This window comes from Rana temporaria, chromosome 3 (assembly GCF_905171775.1).
Source record: "Rana temporaria chromosome 3, aRanTem1.1, whole genome shotgun sequence".
Classification (NCBI taxonomy): Eukaryota; Metazoa; Chordata; class Amphibia; order Anura; family Ranidae; genus Rana; species Rana temporaria.
Genome location: NC_053491.1, coordinates 438,711,201 through 438,719,352, shown reverse-complemented (window position 1 = coordinate 438,719,352; position 8,152 = coordinate 438,711,201).

The window sequence follows — 8,152 nt, the reverse complement described above, 5'->3', positions numbered from 1 at the left end:
GCCCCCATAGTGAGGGTAGATTGCCCCAATGGAAGCACAGACAGCAGTAATACATTTCAATCCAGAACCACACTCCAAAGTGCTGGCTTTCTCTCATTATAAAACTTAAAGTGATACTAAACCCAGCACCCTGCATTCACTAAATCTGGTCTCCCACAGTACACAGAACATGGAAATGCAAATATTTTAGTAAATATAAACTGCTAAATACCTTTTCTCATCAGCAGTATATAGCAATCTTGTGACTTCTATGAGTGTCCAGCCAAAACTGATTAACCACTTCCATACAGAGCACTTATACACCTTCCCGCCCAGACCAATTTTTAGCTTTCAGCGCTGTTGCACTTTGAATGACAATTGCGCGGTCATGCTACACTGTACCCAAACTAAATTCTTATCATTTTGTTCCCACAAATAGAGCTTTCTTTTGGTGGTATTTGATCACTTCTGGGATTTTTATTTTCTGCAAAAAAAAAAAGGTTACGAAACATTTTGAAAAAAAATGTAGTTTTTGTTTCTGTTATAAAACATTGTAAATAAGTAAGTTTTCTCCTTTACTGATGGGCACCGATGGTACTGCACTGACGGGCACTAATAAGGCGGCACTGATGGGCACCGATGAGGTGGGACTGATGTGGTGGCATTGGTGGGCACTGATGATGGGCACTAATATGCGGTACTGATAGGCGTAATGGATGGGCACGGATAGGTGGCATGGATGGGCACGGATAGGCGACACGGATAGGCGGCATAGATGGGCACGGATAGGCAGCATTGATGGGCACTGATAGGCGGCATGGATGGGCACGGATGGGCATAGATGGACACTGATAGGTGGCACTAACATACTAATGTATGTGTTGTACTAATGGATGCCAATCAGTGCCAAACAATAATGCCTGCCAATTAGTGATGCCCATTGTGGGCACTGATTAGCATCCATTGTGGGCACTGATTGGCATCCTTTCCTTGTGATTGTCAACCCTGGTGATCTAGGGTGGCATACCTGTACTGGGCATCCCTGGTGGTCAAGTGGCATCCCTGGTGGTCCAGTGTGGGCATCCTCGGGGGGGCTGCGCTGATAATCGATCAGCGCAAACCCCCCCTGTCAGAGGAGCAGCCAATTGGCTCTCCTCTACTCGCGTCTGACAGACGCGAGTGAGGAAAAGCCGATTACCGGATTTTCCTGTTTACATCGTGATCAGCCGTGATTAGACACGGCTGATCACGTGGTAAAGAGTCTCCGTCAGAGACTCTTTACCTAGATCGGTGTTGCGGGGTGTCAGACTGACACCCTGCAACAACGGTCGCCGCGCAGGGGGCACGCAGCAGCTCAATATCCTGAGGACGTCATATGACGTCCAGTCAGGATATTCAAACCACTTTGCTGACGTCAATCTGCAATGGGCGGGCGGCAAGTGGTTAAAGGCTCTTTTTAAAAATAAAACAATGCAGTTGGTTTTGCACAGAGCAGCCCAGATCCTTCCCGTCTCGGGTCCCTCTTTGCTGCTCCTGGCCCCTCCTTCCTATCAAGTGCACCCACAGTCAGCAGCTTCCTATGGGGACACTGGAGCCAAGTTATAGCTCCATGTGTCCATTCAGACATGGAGACCCCACCCGGACCCACACCCTCTCTCCTTTAATTGGCTTACTGACTTTGATTGACAGCCACGGGAGTCAATGGTGCCACTGCTGTGTCTCAGCCAATCAGGAGGAGTGTCCGGGTTGGCTTAGACATTCGTGGACATTGCTGGAGAGAGATGGGGCTCAAGTAAGTAATTAGGGGGGTGCTGGGGTGGCTGCTACACGCAAAATGTCTTTTATCTTAGATAAAAAACCTTCGGCCTTTACAACTTCTTTAAAGCTTGTAGGAGGAGTTTTTATTCTCCTCTGATTGTCCTATAAGGCTGCATCCCCCATGACCCTCTGTCTGGACAGTGACGATTGGCCCAGTGACGATCACATGCACCCTCCCAAAAAAAAACTCTTTAGCAATAAATACCAAACTGAGCATGTGCAGAGTGCCTCCTAGGGCTCTATTTTTACACAATGCAGAAGATTGACCCCTTAGGTTCCACAGTGAGTACAGCAAGCATGCTTTACAGCTTATACACACTGGGGTGGATTCAAGAAGCAATTGCGCCTGTGTAACCATAGGTTACACATCGCAATTGCTTACTTGCCCCGGCGTAACGAGTGCTCCTGATTCAGGAACCTCGTTACGCCGACTGCAGCCTAAGATCTGCGCGGCATAAGGCTCTTATGCCCGCATATCTTAGGCTGCATTCTTGCGATGGCCGCTAGGTGGCGTTCCCGTTGTGCTCAGCGTATAGTATGCAAATTGCATACTAACACCGATTCACAACGTTGCGCGAGCCCTGCGTACGCAATTTACGTCGTTTCCGTACGGCGGTTTTTGCGTAAGGCTGCCCCTGCTATTAGCAGGGGCAGCCAATGTTACATATACCCGTCGTTCCCGCGTCGCGAAATTTGAATTTTACGTACTTTGCGTAAGTGATTCGTGAATGGCGCTGGACGCCATTCACGTTCACTTTGAAGCAAATGACGTCCTTGCGACGTCATTTGCCGCAATGCACGTCGGGAAAGTTTCCCGACGGAGCATGCGCTCTACGATCGACGCGGGAACGCGCCTAATTTAAATGATTCCCGCCCCCTACGGGATCATTTAAATTGCGCGCGCTTGCGCCGGGCATTTTGCCGGCGCGCCCGCGCAATTTACGGAGCTTCTGCTCCGTGAATCAAGGGCAGCGGAGCAAATTTGCGGGGGCGCAGGGCAAAAACGCTGCCCTGCGCCTCCGTAAATAATGCGCAATTCTACCTGAATCCGGGCCACTGTTTTTTACTGTTATGGGTTTAGTAACACTTTAATAGAGGTTTTAGGCCTTCTTTACACCGACAGCTAAAACATGCAGTGGATTCCAGCATCAAGGTTCGATGGGTTCCTTGATCGATGGGTTGATAGGTGTATGTGAATTGTGGTGGACCCACAGCAGCCACCATTGTTCACATGTATTCACACATCAAGAGGTTAAGGATGGATGAGCAACCCTGGACTTCCCCAGTCTATTTCACCCATCTTGTTAATGTGGTTGAAGGAATTCTTCCATGCCCAGCCTTCGGTAACCATAACCAAAGAACTGCACATATTAAAGAGAACCTGTCATTCGGAAATGTGCACTAATCAGTTGTTTTTAAATGCTGGCTAAATAATATGGATAATCCCTTTTGTGAGGTCCAACACACATCACTCTTTTAATTCTATTTTATAAAAAAGTTTATACTGAATTTCTTTCTCTCTCATTATATTTGAAAACATCCTGATTGTGCCGTTATGTTTGCAAGTTTCACTTTTTTCGTCCAACATGAAAATAGAGTTATCAGCAACAGAGTGGGAGAATGATCTCTTTATTACCGGTCTTAATTTACCGCAAGAGAAGAAAACCATTGCCACAAATAAGAAATGTTCCACATTCGGCTCCGGAGATGGATTGCAACTTTGTTAAAGAGCTTGTAAAATAGCGCACACAAAGAAGTTGGTAGGGGGGAGCAAAGTGTGGGCTGTCACCCATTAAAATGTCAATTTTTCTAACGTGGGATATAATAGTGTCTGGTTAGAGGAAATTAACGAGGGCTCTGGAGGTGGAGAAGCGACCCCAGGAGGGGCCTAAAATGCAATAAAAGTGCTTATTATTACCCACATATAACAATAACCTGCATACAGCAAAGAGGTGTTGATCTTTGCTGTCGAGGGAGTTTTAATGACAAAATAGGGTTTCTCACGCCACAGTATGCTTTGTAAGAGAAGTGGGCTACTCATATAAAAAACGGCATTATAAAAATTATTTTAAACAGTAGGTGCAATTAAAGGTAATTACAGGTAGTCTTAAATATAATACTGTACAGTATATACGTGTGATCATCTTAAAAGGGAAATGTCATGGTTTGGTTCGAAACTATCCAAGATCTTTCAGCAATTTTTTTCTGTGTTTTTTCTTTTTTCTGCATAGTGGAAAACTGAAAATGAAGAATTAAAAAATTTGATAAATTTTGCAAATCCGTTTTGGTCCAGAGTAGGGATTGCAGTGATTGTTTTGAAATTGATTTACCATTTTTTTCTGAAATGGATCTGCATGGATAAAAATGTCTTACTTTGTCTTTATTGATTTTGTTTATTCAATTGTTTTCTTATTTTCCTTCTTTTTTTTAGCATTTGTGTGTTATTTGTGTATTGTCATTCTATATTTTATATTTGACTTTTTAGTAACTTTAATCTCTTTATGTTTCTAACTTAAGAATACAGTACAGACCAAAAGTTTGGACACACCTTCTCATACAAAGAGTTTTCTTTATTTTCATGACTATGAAAATTGTAGATTCACACTGAAGGCATCAAAACTATGAAATAACACATGTGGAATTATACATAACAAAAAAGTGTGAAATAACTGAAAATATATTTCATATTCTAGGTTCTTCAAAGTAGCCACCTTTTGCTTTGATTACCGCATTTCACACCAAACTTTAGTGCTTATTCATAGCTTTATTTTGCATGAAAAAACAGTGCATCAAACAAATGGTGAAAAAATTATGATGACAATATATCAACCAAAAAAGTGATGTATATGTATAGACACTGGATGGTGTATATATAAAATCTAAATAAATATATGTAAAAAAAAGTCCAATGTGATGAAAATTGGTGATAATAGTCCCAATGCCTCAGAATGAAGTGCAGTAAAGAAATCCACCACGATAATTGAAAGGAAGGCTTACCAGAGATACTGTACCCTAATGGACATATGCCCAGAGGGTCAGTAAAGCAGGGTATAAACCACTCTTAGGCCTGGATCATCGGCTGCAATTCTCACGGAGACGTCTCGCACGTCAATCAGAGAAGAACCCAGGGATCGAATCAGGAAAAAGGTCGCTTCCAGTGGTACCCAATATGGGCCAACATTTAAACTAATATGTAGAGATGTAGGAGAAGAAGAGAAAGGCACATAGCGTAATACTGAAAGGTACCAATGTTTAATGTAGGTAAAAACACTTACATTATAAAAGCTGATCAGCGCTTTCAAATGTACAAAGTGGCAGAGGTGGAGTCTCTCGATAAAATAGTGCATCGTCTGGGCAAAAAAAATAAAAAAGACTGGGGTTTTAACCCTTTCCTATGTTATCCAACAAAAACAAAAACAAAATATTTTGGCAGTACATACACTTTAAAGGTTTTGTTATGGGGTCCATTGAAACATAGGCAGTGATGCTGTACTGCTTTAATTTTCTGGGACTGGTATGTGACCCAGAAATGGCATCTTCTATTTTGCCCCAAGATAGACACAATAGAAAAAACGTCATTAATATGCAACCTATATTATGCTCTCTATACAAAAATATTAAAGAAAACCAATGCCTTATCAAGAATATGGTAGGTTTTAACAATTTCAAACGACAGTGAGTTTGGGTCTACGTTGCATAAGAGAGCCGCAGGAAAATCTGCTGTAGGCCATGTTCCCGGGTGACTGTCACATCTACCATCTACGATGATTCATGTTAAAAGTGCCGCAGGGAACGTACAACAATTTCTACTGGGGGCAACACTCTGCAGAGGCTGCCTCACCACTACGAGCGCTGGCTGAGCTTCGCAACTTAAAAGGAATATCCATATGAATGTCACCCAGCAAAACTAGGTATCAGCTCAGGTTAATGTTATCACATCGTGTCTTTAATAAAACACAATTAACATCTGTCTGGGTGCAGCACATTTGTATAGATTATACACCATGCATATATTGATGGTGCTTTAATTTTGGTTTTATGATTATGTAATTAAGAGAACAGACAGTAAAATCTATTATAGAGTAACGAGTATAATTAAGATCTTTTATTGATTAGCACAGAGTAATTATGAGCAATGAGATTGGTATGAAGAATAATGATGCAAGGTGATTTCTAAAGGGACTAAGCTATATCTTCATAATATTGTGGAGGATGGAGAGATGACGGAAGGAAGGGGGATCTTATCCAGAGCTTCAAGACCAACTTGCATTTTAAAAGCCTCCCATCTATGTATACATGCCTTAAAGCGGACCCTCAACCTTTTTCCTAGTTTCGCTACCCTTCTTCCTACCCCCTCCCTATAACAGAATTGCAAAACAAAAATCTTTTTAGTTAAATAATATCTTCCCTTAAAGTTCTGGTCCATCGCCAATCCCACTATGGTCCTAGAAGCTACAGTGGTGCGCTCTGTAGAGTCCTGCCAACATATTCTCTTTCATGGCCATAGAGCTCCTTATGAGTTGACCCCCTCTGTGCTCACTACCCTACAGGCCTGGGGGACAGGCTTTACGTGTGAAGGTTATCCGTGCTCTGCTGTTTCACCTAATGCCCCATTGTAGAATAAACCTTCCCAAAAACATTTTCATATGCTCCCTGAGCCTGGTGCTTGGACCAAGTATAAGATCAAAGTAGTATCCGACGTAGTGTCCAAACATTCCCTACATTCTTTTGATTATTTTACATCTCACTGCAATGTTCCTCTTTTTACCTTTTTAGGTAATTGAAGTTGACCCATGCTTTCAGGAGCCAATTTCCCCCTGGTGCGATCCAACTAATACAATCACATTTAGAAGTGGGACTTTGTTAGGACTGCTCCAGAAAGCCCACCACAACTCTTTATGCGCGTCTCTTCAAGATGTCCTCCCCTGAGTTATCCTCACTCCGCCAACATTGGGTCCAGCATGTTCCTAAGTTAGACATCAGGATTTGGAGGATCTGTGGGACTTCCTGTTTAAAATCTTGCTCTTTTTTCGAGATCGTCTTCTACAGTTTAAAATAGTCCACAGGGCCTATTTTACTCCATACAGGCTACATAGAATGCAGTCCTCTCTCTCCTCAAAATGCAGTGGCCATTATCCTGGTGATTTCATTCATGTCTTTTGACATGCGCTCGGGCACCGTCGGTCACGGCAAATTTGCCTGAAGAAACAGCACGGGCGGCCATCCCTTCAGAGCGAATGCGTCGATGACCTCATCGGTGCAGTAAACAGTAAATATCTCCTCAACTCCTAAACTGCACATGTTTAGGATATACTTACAGTACCTATAGGTAAGCCTTATTATAAGCTTACCTATAGGTACAACTGTTACAACCTCTTTAACTCTGTGTGCTTCAATTGTAAATAAACATTGGATTTGCTCTGTGTGTTAACAAATAGACTGAACTGGTAGCTTTTAATGAGTATTGAGCAGAGCATAATGGAAAACACCAGAAATATCCTTATTGAGATTTGTGCGCCATGTACATGTACCTGTGAGGCTCAAATGACCTGACTGCCGACCTGCTCTCATTCGTGACAATAGATACTTTTTTTTGTTCTTGTTTGTACTGAACAACTTTCTCCCAAAGCATGGCAGTCACATCTGTGCTGCACATCCTTCCTCATCATTAAGTGGACTTAACCCCCATATACAAATTCCATGTTAAATGCAGCTCTGCATGTACCGGTACATCCAAAAACATAATTATTTGATTTGTGCAGAGAAACATTTATTTTTTAACTTAGAAACATAGAAAAATGATAGCAGAAAAAAAAAAGTGGTCCATCCAGTCTGCCCTATAATTTTAAATTTATACATGTTTATGTATGCTTTTTTGGTAACTTTTTTAGATCTAAGTTTGTCCCAAGCATGTTTGTATCTACTTACTGTTGCCATTTTTGTTGTCTATAGCGCAAAAAATAAAAACCGCAGAGGTGATCAAATACCACTCAAAGAAAGCTTTATTTGTGGGAAACGACCACGCAACTGTCATTTAAAACGGCGCAGTGCCGAATTGCAAAAAATGGCTTGGTCATTAACCCCCCTGGCGTTATTCCTGAGTCTGGCTCGAGGTGGATTTTCAGAACCAAAAGCGGTAACCCCGAGCCAGACTCGGGATCGCCTCGCAGCATCCACAGGCAGGGAATTACTTACCGTATTTATCGGCGTATACCGCACACTTTTTTTCCCTTAAAATCAGGGCAAAATCGTGGGTGCGCGATATACGCCGATACTCACTTCCCGCGCTGTGTTTGAACCACTACGCCGACATATACCGAGCGCAGTACACTCGGGTATACTCGGGCAGGCTTGG